This window comes from Marmota monax, unplaced genomic scaffold (assembly GCF_021218885.2).
Source record: "Marmota monax isolate L192 unplaced genomic scaffold, Marmota_monax_Labrador192_F-V1.1 WCK01_AAM20220418_F8-fsc00127, whole genome shotgun sequence".
In the NCBI taxonomy this organism is placed as follows: Eukaryota; Metazoa; Chordata; class Mammalia; order Rodentia; family Sciuridae; genus Marmota; species Marmota monax.
Window position 1 is genome coordinate 1,561,058 of NW_026692894.1, and position 15,352 is coordinate 1,576,409.

The 15,352-nt window shown below is 50.9% G+C and overlaps 1 long non-coding RNA gene across 1 annotated transcript; it reads left to right on the forward strand.

Annotated features, from left to right (window-relative positions):
* The first annotated feature begins 4,155 nt into the window (after positions 1 to 4,155).
* LOC124096697 (uncharacterized) lies at positions 4,156 to 14,395 on the forward strand. Its single transcript, XR_006852984.2, has 3 exons — positions 4,156 to 4,271; positions 10,616 to 10,706; positions 11,171 to 14,395. It is a non-coding gene; the product is annotated as an uncharacterized LOC124096697 (long non-coding RNA).
* The last annotated feature ends 957 nt before the right edge of the window (positions 14,396 to 15,352 follow it).

The following is a 15,352-nucleotide window of genomic DNA, read 5'->3' on the forward strand; positions in this document are numbered from 1 at the left end:
ACCTTCCCTGAGCAACCAGGATTCGGCATCCACTGCCCTGAGGGAACATTGTGTGTACATCCCTTCTTCCTCCAGATGGCATTGACAGGGGCCTGAAAGGACCCTGGGAGCTGTGCAGGCCAGGGGACTTCAAGTCATATTCCATGGACTCTAAGGAGTGGGTGTGTGCCAGGTCCGTGGAGGCTCCTTGTAATGTTGGCTTTCAGCTGGGTGCATGGTGGTCACGTGAGTGCCGAGTGCCACCGTGGGAGCACTTGCAGATTACCTTATCATGTGTTAATCAACCCCCTCCCCCAAAGGGCAAGCAGCTTAAAGATGGCTCTACAAAGGAATCACAGATCGGAGATAACACCTGTAAGGCAAGCTCAAGTGGACGCAGGGCAAAGGCTGAGCTGACATTTTCCTACTCCCAGGACAAGGTCCTGGTCAGCCGCGTGATGAGATCAGCATATCAGTGATGGGGCGGCCTCCACATTTCAGAATTATCAAGAAGGCTATCTGAAATGTGAATGTATATCCACTGCCATGAACAAAGAGCTTCATCTTAAGAATATTTTATGGCTTGAGATTTCAGCTTGTGATAGTTCTAATTTTTCACATATGTTTTTATCAGGTAGGCAATACATTTGTTCCATGGTGTGTGTACATAATTTAGAAATACATACAGACTTTAAAAACAGCTGGGTTGAGTCACACCTCTGTTTGGAAACGTGCAGCCATCTTCAGAGTGACCCTGAGCCCTATGATGGCCAGCAGGCCCCCACCCCAACACACTGCCCCTCGCCTTTCTGATGCCATGTTCTCGGGTCTCACTGCCCTTCTCTCTGCTCCGCAATGGACTCCTTACTGTTCATTTCCTTTATAATATCCACACACACAAAAAAATCCATTCAGCTTTGCACATTTTTTGACTTTGTTAAGTGGAATCATTCTGCATGAACTTTTCTGCCATTTCTGAATCAACTCAGGTTGTAAGATTTATCCATGCTATTGCACGAACCATAATTCATTCATTTATTACTGCTGTGTATTATTTCAGTATATAACCGTATCTCATTTGAAAAGATGGTCTCTTTCTGCTTCTTATTTTCCTTTTCTTTTTCTTGTTCAAAAAGGGCCACCATGAGAACTTTGTGCAGGGGTGCTGGGGTTCACGTGCCTGCATGGGGTCACAGGTGAGCATGTCATTGCCAGGCCTTTGGACACATCAGCACTTTCCTAGGTGTGTGCTCTCCTCCTACCGCCCTTCTGTTGTCTGCCAAACTCCTGCTGGTACCTTAAGACCAGCTCCCACTCATCCTCCCTAAGAGCTTTCCTCTCCAAGTCTTGACACCATTACCCGGTATGTGATCTGCACTGGAAGGCTTCTCCCTAAATTAGTAATAATGGTATTTCTCGTGGTTAACCTTGTCTCTCTTAATGCATTCAAACTGCAATAATGAAATACCAGGCAATTATTTCTCACAGTCTGGAGGGCTGGGAATCCAAGGTTCTGGCAGAGATGGTGTCTGGTGAGGTCCCTCTTTCTGGCTCATAAATGGCATCTTCTTGCTGTGTCCTCTCATGGTGGAAGGGGCAAGGGGTTACTCTTGGGCTTCTTTTAGGAGAGCACGAGTCCCAGTCATAACCTCATGACCTAGTCACCTCCCAAAGGCCCTACCTCCTAATACCAGCACCTGGATTAGAATTTCAGCACATGGACTGGGGTGGACACAAACCTTCAGACCACAGCATCTGCTTAACCCTAGCTGCTGAGTTAAGGTGACCTATCCACCTGCTCTGGGGTGCATGCTGAGCCCTTACAGAGGGCAGCTATCTTTTCTACCCCCCCTGCTCAAGAATTATACACATACCAGGAGCTGTTTAGATTTCCCCCAAGCCCACCTAGGCTAATTCTACTTGTTACAGTAGCTCTGTGTCTAGTTAAGTGGGACACTGAGCTGGGCATGGTGGCTCAGACTTTGTAATCCTAGTGGCTTGGGAGGCTAAGGCAGGAGGATCTCAATTTCAAAGATAGCCTCAACAACTTAGCTAGACCCTGTTTCTAAATAAAATATAACAAGGGCTGGGAATGTGGCTCACTGGTTAAGCACCCTTGGATTCAATCCCTGGTGACAATAAATAAATAAATGAACAAATAAATAAATAACACACAAAGTGTGACACTGATCAATGAAATACAAGTGTGAAAATAGCGAGAGAGTTGTTTCCATACAACCAAAGTCGCTTAGGAAAAGCTGTTGAAGGAAGGGGTTTGCTATTCAGATGCTAATGAGATGCTGTTTGCTATTCAGATGCTAATGAGATGCTAATGAGATGAGGGGCTGTTTCTCCTCTCTAGACAGAACTTAGGGGCAGAGAGCAGGGGGACCCTGTCTTAAGGCCCAAGGCCTGAGACAGAGTAGGATTGGATGGATATATGTTGGTCCCCCAAAAATGAATGAATAAATAAATGTCGAGGTTTTAAAAAGGGGAAATAATCTCCCTAAATGTGAGTCATGAAAACAAACTGCTGGAAAATCAGGTGTAGGCGGAACAAATATAAAAGATTAGAAAACGACCTGTAAAAATCTTGAAGGATTCTATACCTGGATTGCTTCAGCAAGTGCCCTTCATTCTTCACTGCGATTTAAAGAAAAGGAGACAGGTAAGCCATCGTCTCTACATTATGGATTCTTTTATGCATTTTATGATGTGGAGCTTCATCTATGAGACCCACACGTAAAGGCAAGGCTTTGGCCTTTTAAGTGATGGGAGAATTAGTTCATTTGTATGATTTTTGTTAAAAAAATATTTCAGGGATGTGTGTCAGTATCTGCTGACAGCAAGAAAAAAAATGGCGTGCTCAAATGAGATACTTTGAAGATAATTTAATAAAAGAGTTGTTTATAGAACTGTGGGTAGGAAGGAGGGAGACCCCGAGGAATGGGGCCTCAAATTAGGGGAACACAGCTCCTGCCAACAGCTTCTGTGGGTCAGCGGGTTGGCAGGGTGCCAGCACTACAGGAGGAGCCAGGGAAAGTCCTGCCCTGACCTCTCCAGTCATCTCCTGCCACTGTCCCCTATGGGCCAATCCCACCAGGAAGGCAGAAGGCACAGGAGCCCACCAACACGATCAGCGCAGGTGAGATGCCCAGGGAGACCAGCGGCAGAAGATGGAGGACAGCTGATGGGGCAGACAGGAACTTTCCCGCCTGGTATTCCTTTCTATGTGCTCCACACAGATGGTTTTCATTTTCCGATGAACTGCAAATCCAAGGCTGGCTAGGGTGGAGGGCTTCTAGTAGACAGTGGCTCCCCAGAGGCAGGGGCTCCTTCTTGGGCACCACTGGCTTTTCAAGCCGGGCCTGGGACTTTGCATATGGAAGAGACTGATGCTGATGACACCGTAGGAACAATTATTTGTCAAAAAATCAGTAATGAGCATGCCATTCATTCATTGAGCAGATATGTGCCCACCATGGGCCAGGCTCACTGCTCTAAGCTAAGAGGACACGGTAGTAAATGAGGAGGCGACAGGCTGGCGGGCAGGGGGTCAACAAATTCTTTCACTCATTCCACAAACATTTATGGGGCAATAGGGATGTGCCAGGCCCTGTCCTAGGTGCTGAGGGTCCCCCAGTGAAGGAGAAGAGGACACTCTTTGATCTTGCATTGAGTGCCTGTGTTTTACCGAGGGTAGTTGCCTTTAAAGCTGAAGGTATGCATATGAACAGCATTTTTTAAAAGCAAATGTAGTCAGTGGCTCCTGATGGATGAGAGGCAAGCAGAATACCACTCTAGGTCATGGAAAGACAATCCCCTGGGCTGGATGGAGGCCAGAACTTGGAGTGAATGTCCTTATAGGGCCAGGTTGTCCTTGCTAACTGAACAGCATCTGATCCCTTGGCTTTAGATGATTGGGATTGGTCCCAAGTAGGAAGATCTGAATTCTTCACACTTTTTCAATAATGGGGCCTTGCACACAGTAGGCCAGTTAACTTCTGTGGAATCAAGTGGACTCTACCAGTCTCTTATCAAGATTTGGGCTCCCTAGAAACTGGTCTTGGGAGACCAAGGGCCAGTTGGCAGCCCAGGGGAGCCCTGGCAGGGGAAAGGGATCACATTGCCTTGTTTACATGCTCTGGATGTTTTTAGAGCATGTGTCATTTGGCTCTGAACGCTAGTCTTTCTGGGAAGCTACAGAGTGGATGAAACCTAGCTTTCCATCATCTCAATTCTCTCCAAGACCCTGAACTTCCAAGCTCTGAGAGTCTGTCTTCCTCTCATGTGTAAGTACCAAGTTACAAGGGAAATGGTCACTCTCCATGGCCAGGAGACTGGGTTCTGGTCCCACTTCCCTCCCACCTTGGAGTGAGGCCCTCAGGCCTCTGTTGGATGGAATGATCTCTTAGGATCCCTTGCAACTTGGCCATTCCCTCTTCTGAGACCTTTTCTCCCTCCCCGGACTGTGGCTGCTGGGGCGAAGCTGCTCTCTCTCACTAGCGCATCCCTGGCACCAAAAGAGCTGCTGTGAATCAGCAGGATTGGTTTTAAGCTTTGGATTGGTTTTAAGCCTTGGTCTTTGGAGACAGCTGCTTACCCAGTGTGGTTCTGCAGGTTTGGGGAAGGGCCTTTCCTCCCTACGCACATCCCAAAATACCTCCTCTATCAGCCTTTTGATGTCTGGGATTGCTTTACTGTGGACAAAGCCTTTCATTCCACAATGAAGGATCAAAAATAGAAATGAATGCACATGTGTTTGGCATTGCCCATAACAAGCTGTTCTTGGCCTCCACACCGTGGCTCGTGCTGTTCCCTCTGCCAGGAATATGCTCCCTGTGGCCCCCTGTCCCCTCATACTGATCCTTGAAGAGTCTGCTCATGCATTTCCTGCCCTAGGGGATAGTGCAATTGATTTACCTTGATTGCAAGCAACACACTGATTTGCACTAGCTCAAGTAAAGGCTGGTGGGAGATGGGTGTTGGCAAGGACAGAGTCCAAGGGAAGAGATGGGCCCCTGGACATCCATGAGAAGGAGACCTAATGGTTTGCTTCCAAAGTTTGTCTCCCCAAAATAGATTGTAAGCTCTTGATACTAGGGACTTCACCTAATTCATTTTGAAAGCTCAGACCTAGAACACAGCCCACTATCTAGGATACACTCCATAGATGTTTGTTAAATGAATGGATAAATAATTGAATCCCAAGTATGGACAGATGTTGTGGACTCGGTCTCCGAGGGCCTTGTAATCTAGTTGTAGAATTAGAAAACAAGTGAAAAGTTAAACAAGATGGGATATAAACAGTGCAAAATAACCGTCAAGGACCGACACAAAGCTTTCAAAATAAACCCATCAACGTCCTCCTAGGGGAGATGAGATCTAGTCAGCAAATAGTCCTGAGGTTGACATCAATTCACACTAACCTGCAGTTGACTAACCAGACCCATTTCTGAGTGCAGAGTAGAGATTTTCCAAAGCGGAAAATTAGAGTGAACTTTGAATTGGTGCATAATTTCACATAGGATGCTGCAAAGGGCCACTAGGAAGGGGAGGGGGGCTGGCCTGCAACATCAAGTGTATTAGATCCCATGCAGACTCCCCAGGGACCCACGATGCCCCTGTGGTCTCATGAGAGTAGCAGGTCTGACAGGGAGAGCCAGGCTCCTGGGGCCTGCAGTGCCTGCCCAGGTGCTCTCAGGACCCCACGGTGAGGAAAGAGAGTCCTTCACATACTTCCTCATTTTGCTGACTCAAGTCCAAGGCCAAGAGAGAAGAGGTCCTTGCAGTGGTCTTTGTTTAGAGACTGGGCCCTAGGGGAGCCCTTGCCATTCTCCCTTCTGTTTAGGTGTCTTTCTCCACCGACATGGAGGAAGCTGGATCCCAGCTGAACCCACCGAGGCCAACCACTGGAGGACACAGGCACAGGGAGACCAGCCTCCTCGCGCTGGTGCAGGGATTTGCAGCGACCCTGTGCTCCCACATTTGCCCACACCATGTTCACATTTTGTCGGCTGAACAGCTCTTCCTGAAGGGCCTATTGTGTGTTGGGCACTGTCCATTGGGCTGTGTGGGTTTAGCTGTAAGAACCAGAATCTCGCCCACTCGTGGTTGAAACAGAACAGACATCCATCATTCTATCATAAGGAGGAAGCGCTGGGCAGGGGCTCCTGAGATCACGGATCAAGGACTGGTGCTGCCATCAGAAACCTGACTGTTGGAATCCTCCTCCTGTGCTATCCTCTGTCTTGGCATGTCTCCCCTCAGATGTGAGAGGGTACCCCAGCCTGACAGCACCTCAAGTTCAAAGACAGCAGTAAGGCAGCTCAGGAACCTTTGCTTCTCTGTAACGGGGAACACTATCATCTTTCCTAGGCACGCCCAGCAGAATTCTTGTCATATCCCACTGGCCAGACCTGGGTCATGTGACCCTAGGTCTGTCTGCAGACCAACCACAGGCAAATGGCAAGGGCAACAGGCTAATCAAGATGCACTTCTTGGGGGAAGGGCAGTAGCATCTCTATCAGGATCAAAAATAGAAATGAATGCACATGTGTTTGGCATTGCCCATAACAAGCTCTGGAGCGAGAATGCCTGAGTTCAAATCCTGACTCCACCACATCTTGGTCACATGACCTTGGGCAAGCACCTAACTTCTCTGTTCGTCAAGTTTTTCCACCTGGTGATAATGACTCCTCACAGGTTGATGTAAAGATTAAACCTGGCTGTGCATGTGAGGTGCTCACGGTGTAGGCTGTGGATACGACCACTTCCCAGGACTCACTGCAGTCAGAATAAGGGCTGACAGGTGTCGGGAGGCCACCAGTGGGCTCACCCTCCAGTTTCCAGACAAGGAAACTAGTGATGTGTAAATCCTGTGCCATGGTGCTGGGGATAGGGAGCCCCTGAGGAAAGGTAGCCGTTCAGATTCCAAGGACGCCGGGGAGGCTTCTCAGAGGACGGGGCACTGACGTCTGACCTCAGTGTGACTGGCACCTGCCCAGGCAGTGGCAGGTGGGTGGGAAAGGAAGACAAGGACAGTTTATTGCACCCAAAGAATGGAGTGGGAGCCGGGGTGGCTCCAGATGGATGTGTGGCCAGGCTGGGGAGGGTCCCCAGAGTTCAGGAGCACTGCTGGGAAAGGGCAGTAATGTCTTTTCTATCAGATGTGTGATTTAAACTGCAAGTGGCTTTAGATTTGTTTGTTTTGCTACTCAGGATGGGTGTGTGGGGAAGCTCTGGGGATGCAGGTGACAACTTGAACTAGGGCAGCCATAAGAGGGCTTGACAGGAGGGACATTACTTCCACAGTCAGCAGGATGTTGCCATCAGATGTGGAGAGACAAGGGGGCAGAATCCAGGATCCTGGCTTAGGCTCTCTGGGTGAGTGGGATGGGGAGAAGAGCGACAGGAGAGAGAGAGAGAGAGAGAGAGAGAGAGAGAGAGAGAGAGAGAGAGAGAGAGAGAGAGAGAGGAGAGAGAGAGAGAGAGGAGAGAGAGAGAGAACAGAGGATGCAAAGAATATGGGGGTGGGGCACTGTGTTGGCCAAGTTGGGTGCAGCTGGGGCTGTTGTCCGACCATTGCTCCTGAGACCCACGCTGAGGATAGGGTATTCAGAGCTGTCAACACAGGAAGTAGATAAATACTTGAGACAGATGAAATTGTCCTGGGAAAAGAGAAGCAGGAGCAAGAGGGCCAACCCCGGGCTCTGAGCACCACGCAGACTGCGGCAAGCTCTGCCTGGCTCTGCGCTGTGTGGGGGCTGCTGCGGTTCAAGGCCGGTGGGCAGCATCTGGCTTTGCTTGGTTGCTGCGCTATTGTTTAACACTCTGCCTGCTGTGTGAATTTTTGCACACCTCCTGCGGTTATTCAAATTTGCAGCCCTGATGGAGGGTGAGAAGAGAGGTAGGCTGAAGACAAGGACCTGAGAACAACAACCTTCCCGGGGGTGAGGCAATGGAGGGGTACAGGGACAGCCAGAGGAGAATGATGGGGGAAGGGAAGATGCTGGGGAAAGATGGTTCAGGCCCAGGCCCAGGGAGATAATGAGCCCAATTCATGTGACTTGACCCCTCAAGTGGACTAAAGATTCTCGAAGACATATCACATATTTTTCTTCTATCCTAGAAGAATCCCAGTGATAGGGTTTATTATAATAAATTATATTAAGAATTTATATTAAATTATAGTAAGAATTAGTCATGGAAGTAGAGTGGATAGGGAAGTAGGTTATCTCCCTGGCTATACCCTGTGGGTGGTGTTTATACCTGGAGTTCATGCCAGAGATTTTGAGGGTGAGACCTGGCTGTTGGACTCTACCTGTTGACATTGGGTAGTTTACTCAATGACTGAGCCTCACTTACTCATCTATCAGAGAGAGAAAGAGAGACACCCAGTATCTACTGGAAGGATATGGAGACGGTTAAATGAGATACATTGCATGCTAACAGCACATATGGGACCTGTCCAGCCACAAGTGTTCCCTAAGTGGGAACCAGTGTGGGCCCTCGCCCCTCATCCTGCACCCAACACATGATCAGAGCACTAATATCCCATTTTGAATGAAAATGGGAAAATAATTTTGCCAGTGGAAAAAAACACGGAGGAGCACAGGTTTGCAGAGAGCTAAGGGAGCAAGCTTGGACCACGATATGAGAGACAGGCAGAGCGCCATCTTGGGTGTGGCTCCCCAGGGATTCTCAAGGGCAGAAGCAGAAAGTAGTGAAAAAATTTTCAGCAAAGACAAGACTGGCCTCAGGAAACCTGGGGGTACAGAGAGATCCAGAATGGAGGAGGAAACCACATCTGGGTTCTATGGCTTTTCTAGGTCTTTGCAATTTCCAGTCTTGTGGCGTCTCTCCTCACACACCCCCATATTTTCAGGTGGTAGCCTGATGGAAAGAACATGGATACCCTGGAGCCAGAGGTCTCTAGGTCCAAGATCCTGCTCTCTCCCTTTACAACCTGTGTGATCTTGAAAAAGTGGTTTGCTGTCTCTGAGTCTCAGTTTCCTCATCTGTAAAGCAGGCTGGCCCATTCATCTGATGGTGTGCCTAACTGCTGACCAGTGCCATGCCTGGTGCTTGGTAGGTGCCAGTCATTATTTCTGTCTTGCTTTTCCTTGTGCCTAGACTTAAGGTGGTTTCTACCACCCTCAGGAAGAGGGGTGACGGCATTTCATGACCACTCAAGAAAGCCTATTGTGGAGGGAAAGAGGGGCTGAGGGAAGAACTTTGGGACCTTCTTTCCAGTCCTAAGTCTGAAAGAAAGAGGCTGACCCTGGGAGAGGGGAAAGGCAGCAGGACACTTGCTAGAGACAGTGACCAGTAGCTGTGGCTTCATGGGGTCCTGTAAGACTCCTGCCCCTTATCTCCCTCTAATGACTTGGCCTCAATTCTTCTCCCTCCACATCCCCTCCACATCCTGGGACTGGGCGCAGCCCTGGGTCTTGAGAGTCACAGCTCCATAGCACCTCCTCTGCTGCCTCCCAGAGGTCACTTCCGGGATGGCCAGCCCAGCCCAGTTCTTCCAGAGCACAAATGGCCTAGGAGGCCCTTCTTGTTCTATCTGGCCCAGGCACCCATCCCAGAATCCCTAGGCTCTAGAGGAAAAACCTCACAAGGGACTCACAATTGTATGGCATATGGCAATTTTAAAAGAGTGTTCCCATCCCCCATACTGTGGGCAGGAAGCTATTTTACAGAGAGAGGAAATGGAACCTCGGAAAACAGACCTGCTAAAGCTCGCCTGGCTGATAATGGTGGACCCAGCACTAGACCCCGGGAACCCCCCGCCTGGGGCCATTCTGGGTAATGACAGATTGGGGGCCCAGATCCGTGCCTTTGACTTCTGATCAGTGGTGGTTTGCTGCAGTTTGTATGGACTTGGGCTTCGCTGCCCTCTGTTTGTGGTTCCGGGAGGGGATCTGCCCTCCTCCCTCGACCTTTCCTCTCGCACCATTTCCTTGGACAAATCCTCTGGTTCAGGGAAATGAATGGAGCTGTCCGCACCTGCTTGGTGACACTGCTGCCAGCTCAAGGGAGCTGCGCTTTCAGGTGACGCATTGTGATGCCCATCTCTGCGGACATCCCGTCCCCGTCGTCCCCTCCAGCAGCATCGCCACAGCAGCACAGCTCTAAGGGCAGGCAGAGAATCCTGTCTGTACCTTCCATTAAGAAGCAGGGAGAAGGTACCAGCATTGATTGAAATTCTCAGGTAGAGCGAATCCGGTGGCATTTGGAGAGGGGAATTTAATTTGATAGTTTATATTCCACTTAAGTTCCTCTTCCAACTGACTGCCAGTAAACAGCTGCAGACGGCCACAGCTGTCTCTGCAGCGGAGAGGAAACACAGTGGGGTGGGCTGGGGGCTTCCGGAGGACCAGACCCCTCTGGGGAGGACGGGTGAGAGGCCTGCTGTGGGCCCAGGGCAGCTGGCTGCAGGCGGCCCCTACATTCCTTCTGTCCTTCCTGGGCCCTCCCTGTAACAGAACAGGCTTGGAATGAATGATCATGGAGGCCTCGCTTGACCTTGGACTTCACACTGCTTGGGGGAGTTTGGTGGTGGAATGGAGGGGATTGAGAATTTGGGAGTAGAAATCCAGAGCTCATCTTAGTTCCTAACTTCCTGCAGGGCCTGGGCAGTCATCTGATGCTCTCCGAATCTCTGAGGATGATTTCAGTCCAGGCTGCATCCAGGATGCTGTGAAGTCGAATGAGAGAATGTAAGTGCGGCATCTTAAGCCTTGGAGGGCCCGGCAGGATGTTACTATCTACTGTCACCATTGTTTCTGGAACAGAGAGGCTCTACAAACCCTGCTTGGTTCTCTTGTCTGAGGCTGGGGCTCCAGTTGGCTGGGAAGCCCCCTCCTGTCCAGGAAGTGCCCAAATTGTTTCTCCCAGCCCCAGCCAAGCCTGTCTTCAGCAAGGGCCTGACGAAGTATGCTGCCTTGAAGGGGTCATTACCATGCATCTTGGTCTCCCAGCTTGACGCCTGGGCTTCCTTCCCCACCCTGACCCGTTGGTTGGCTCTTGCCTCGGGAGGCAGAGAGCAGACCCTCGGGGAGTGAGGCTGGGATGGCCCCAGGTGATGGCCCTCAGTTTGCCTCCTCCTTTGTCCAGGTGCAGCGCTGGGGCTGCTGCATGGTGCCCTCAGCCATCTCTCCACCTCCCTCTGTGCACTTAGCAGGTTTGGCAAGAGCATCAGCTGCCGCAGGAGCTGGGACCCAGAAGCGAAGAGCCTGGGGAATCTGGGTCAGGGGCCCAGGCACCACGAGGAGGGTCCATTCCTCACATTGGGCTTCGTAGGTGAGTCTGCGGCAGGAATCCACCAGAGTCCCTCTCCTGCTCACTCCTGTGAACATCGAGATCCCATGTGAAGGAAGGGGTGTGACATGCTTAGGGCCCCGCCTGCTCCTCACTGTCCTGTGTGTCTGTGATGTGTCCTTCTGTAATGGCAGCCTCCCTGTCGACAAAGTCCCTGGTTCTTTCTGGAGGCATCGTTTTGGTTAAATATGGAAGAGGACAGAGAGGGGCTGATGGCTTTGCTACAGGCCGGGACGCCTGTTGTGGCAGCTTTGATGATGGTGTCTGGTCTCATGTGTGCGAGGCTCATGCTGCCTTGAGTGAGATGATGGCCCAGCATGGCTTTGGAGATGGGGAGCCATTATGAAGCAAGATAGGAGAGCTGAGGTCAGAGCAGGCACAACATAAGCTCTTAAAGAGAAAGATCACTTCTCACCTGCCGCACCACCCCAGTCTGAGCCACTGCTGTTTTGCTCCAGGCCTGTAGGACCGCGGCTGGCCCATCTCCCTGTTCCACCCTCATACCTCAGCATCTGCCCCCTGCACTTGGATCTGACTCACTCCTTTTCTTCCTCCCTTGCTCCTTCTGCTTCCCCACTCAGTCTCCTTGGGCACATCAAGTGGGTTGCAGCCTACCTCAGACCCTTTGCACTTGCAGTTCTCAGTCTAGTTGCCCCTTTCTCCTATTTATTCAGGGATCTGTTCAAATGTCATCTCCTCAGTCTTTCTCTGACCACTCCATCTTTCAAAATCAGATCCCCTGTCACCATTATATCCCCAGAGCCTAGAAAGATGCCTGGCTGCCAGTTATATTTAATAAATATTTGTTGAATGAATGAAAACATGAATGAATGACGTACGGGAGCTGGAGGGGCGTGAAAATCTGAGGCTCCCAGGTGGCTTTGGGAAGGAGAACGGGGACCCCAGCATTTACCTGGCTGTTCTCTGGATCCTGAGGAGGCAGCTGGGGTCATGAGGAGCAAGGTGAGGATTGGGGGCGTGGGGTGGCCGGGCCATCGTGGCCAGCCCCCCTGCTCTCCCTGGGGCCCTGCTAGACGAGTTTCTGCTCACTGTGCCCCTTCGCTTCATGCTTATTTCATTTCTACCCCTGCCGTCCCGCCACAGAGCTAATGCTTAATGACAGGCCTGTAATTACACTGACATCTGAGCCACAATTGTCCCTTGACGTCGGCTCTGAGAGTCCAAGGCTGGGTCTCCATCCCAGTCTGACACTGGCAGCCTCTCCCTGGACGTCTTGCTCAGGGTCTTGATTTCCTGTAAAGCAGCTTGCTTCTCAGGATCCTGAGTGATCCGAAAGGAGCCAGGTGGACATCTTGCCTGGGATGACACGGGACAGACAGGGCACACCTTTCAGCTGGTGGCAGCGTGTCACGTTGAGAATGGCTAAGTGAGGAGCCCCGGCTGGGACGTCGCCTCCCAGGTCTCAATTTTCTCCTTCATAAACCCTCAAAGAGTTGGGCAAGATGAGTAGCTTTTATATTAGGTTTGGATCACCCTGGGAAATGCAAATGACATTACTTGGGTTTTACATGGAATCAGAGAGGGATGACCGTGGACATCCTCTGGTCGAGAGTTGCTCGCTGGGGTGGGAGGATGGCTTCTGGGTGGAGCAAAGGGCAGAAGGCTCAGCGCCCTCCACCCACTTCACCAGAGAAGCCCCGCCTTCTTTTTCATCATCCGTATTATGTCACAGTTAAGATTTCACTTGAAGAAAGACTTCTTTACTAACATGTGAGAAATGCCAGAGCAGATGGCTCCCGAGTTCCCCTCTGGTGGCACTCGGTGTCTGTTTTCTTAAGAGCAGGTGTCATTAGACTCTTTAGTTTTGTTCCACTGAGTGATGTCCACAACAGCTGCTCATGGTGTGCCCTGAGAGCAGGTTGATGCGGGTGGGCAGTGTGTCCCTCCAGGACAAGCCTGTTCCTGTGCCTGCACCCACGCATTGCTGACCAGCCTCAGCATGAAGAAGCATTGCAGTGCCAGGAGGCATGACAAGGACATCAGGGATCTGGGGGCTCTTGTGTCAACCCCAAGGGTTGGATCAACTCCCTGACCCTGGAAGCCTGCTCCTCTTCCTCCTGCAGATGCCTGATAGCAGCAGGTAGCAAGGGATCCTTGGGTGCCCCTGCTCCATGGCAGCCCTTCCCCAGGTAAGGGACAGACGGTGTTTTGTCTGAGTGACAGCTCACTCAAATGGGAATGAGTCCTCGGGTCTTATCCAGAGCTGAGGAAGATTCATTATCCCCTGATCCTACATAAGACCCTTTCCATCTCGCTGATGAGCCCAGGGTCCTGCCTCCATGGGGATGCTACAGCTGCCGCTCAGAAGGGAGTCAGTGCCACCTGGAACCAAGGGGGGGGGCAGAGGGGACCCCAGGAAGAAAACTAAGAGTCACGATGCAGTGTAATGTGCCATATAAAATTTTTTGTTTCACTAAGGGGACAGGAACCCTGAAGGCAGCCCTCCTAGGAATGGGGGATCTCAGGGAGTGCATCTAGAATCCCTGTGGCTTAACCAACGAGAACATGTGTATTCTTGTCACATAGGGAAAGTCCAGAGTCAGGGCCACCCACAGCTGTGAAGGAGCAAAGGCAGGAGGTGAACCTGGGGCAGGTCTGTGACCCTGCTGTGTAGGGGGAGCCCAGGGAGCCTTTCTCAGTCACCTGACCCAGCAAAGTCCTCCATCTCGGTCTCAGTGGGCTAGGGCCGGTGGATCTCTGTGGCAGTCAGGCCAGCTGAGAGGGTAGGCTCGGGCTGCTGGCCTGGACCACTGGCTGGGGTGCTGCATGCGGGGAGGAAAGGCAGCCTTCAAAGAAGAGTGGGGTGCATGCAGAGGCCTGGGTTCAAAGGGATGTCCCATCTGAATCAGTGGGGGCAAGTGCACTGTTGGGACAACAGATGGAGGATCATCAGCAGGGCAGGGCAGGGCCTTATGCCTTCAAAGAACAGGAAAGAGGAAAATGAATTCCACAGAAGGGCAGGCGTTCACTATCCATCATGTCTTTGATACTTACAGCAAACTTGTCAATTAACAGAAGATGAGAGAGAGAGAGAGAGAGAGAGAGAGAGAGAGAGAGAGAGAGAGAGAGAGAGGGGTCTTAAGCAATTTGTCTAAGATCATTCAACCAGGAATTAGCAGAACTGGTATTTGAACCTCTGTCTGCAAGGCACCCAAATCCATTGTTTGTCCACTTGCCACATTGGCAAGGGTCCTGGGGAGGCTGCCGCACAGCGTCTCTGGATGCATTTAGACTCCCTGCAGGTGCCATAAAATATCACGGCTGTAAAACTGATTCCCAAGTCCATGCCTGCACCATGGAGCTGACTCCGTGCAGGCTGCCTCCATTTGCCCTAGGCATGCATGGTCCCAGCTGCAAACCGCAGGTCCTCACCCTGCTGGGCAGAGCTGGCAAAAGTGGCAGGAGCTTTCTAGACCATTTCAATTCAGCGGTTTGTGCCTTTGGTAAGCTCCTCAGCACGACAGAGACCCGGATCAAAGGTGGGATTCTATTTCTTCTCAGCCACCATGATCCATTCTTTTAATTTAATTGTCATCCTGAATGTGCCCTTGCTCTTTCTCAAGCTGCTTGCACAAGTGACACCCAGCCTTTCGGGCTCCGTGGCGTGCTGTCATTGTTTGCCTGATTTCTCCACACCTTTCTTCTGTCTAAAGTGCTGCCTGACAAGGATTTTAAAAAATTATATGATCGTGATTTCCTTTGCTCTTTTATGCCTCCTTCTTTTAATATGAAAGGAATTATGCCTCTGTCCCATCTTAGGGGGCTGCTTCTTGTCAAGTCACAGTCGTGTCACAACCCCTCTGGCAGATGGAGAGTGGCTGGAGGCCCAGTCCCCCGGAAGGGCAGGAGTGGATGGCGCATCCTTGGTCTGTGTTTGACCTGCCACTCTAGAGAACACCCCAATACAAACAGAGGCCACTGGCTGCTCTAACGTGACTTTCTATTACCCAAACACAACCCCCAGCACAGAGAGATCACACTCGGAAAAGCAGAACTTCTCAAGGTTACACTGTTTTTGGAACTT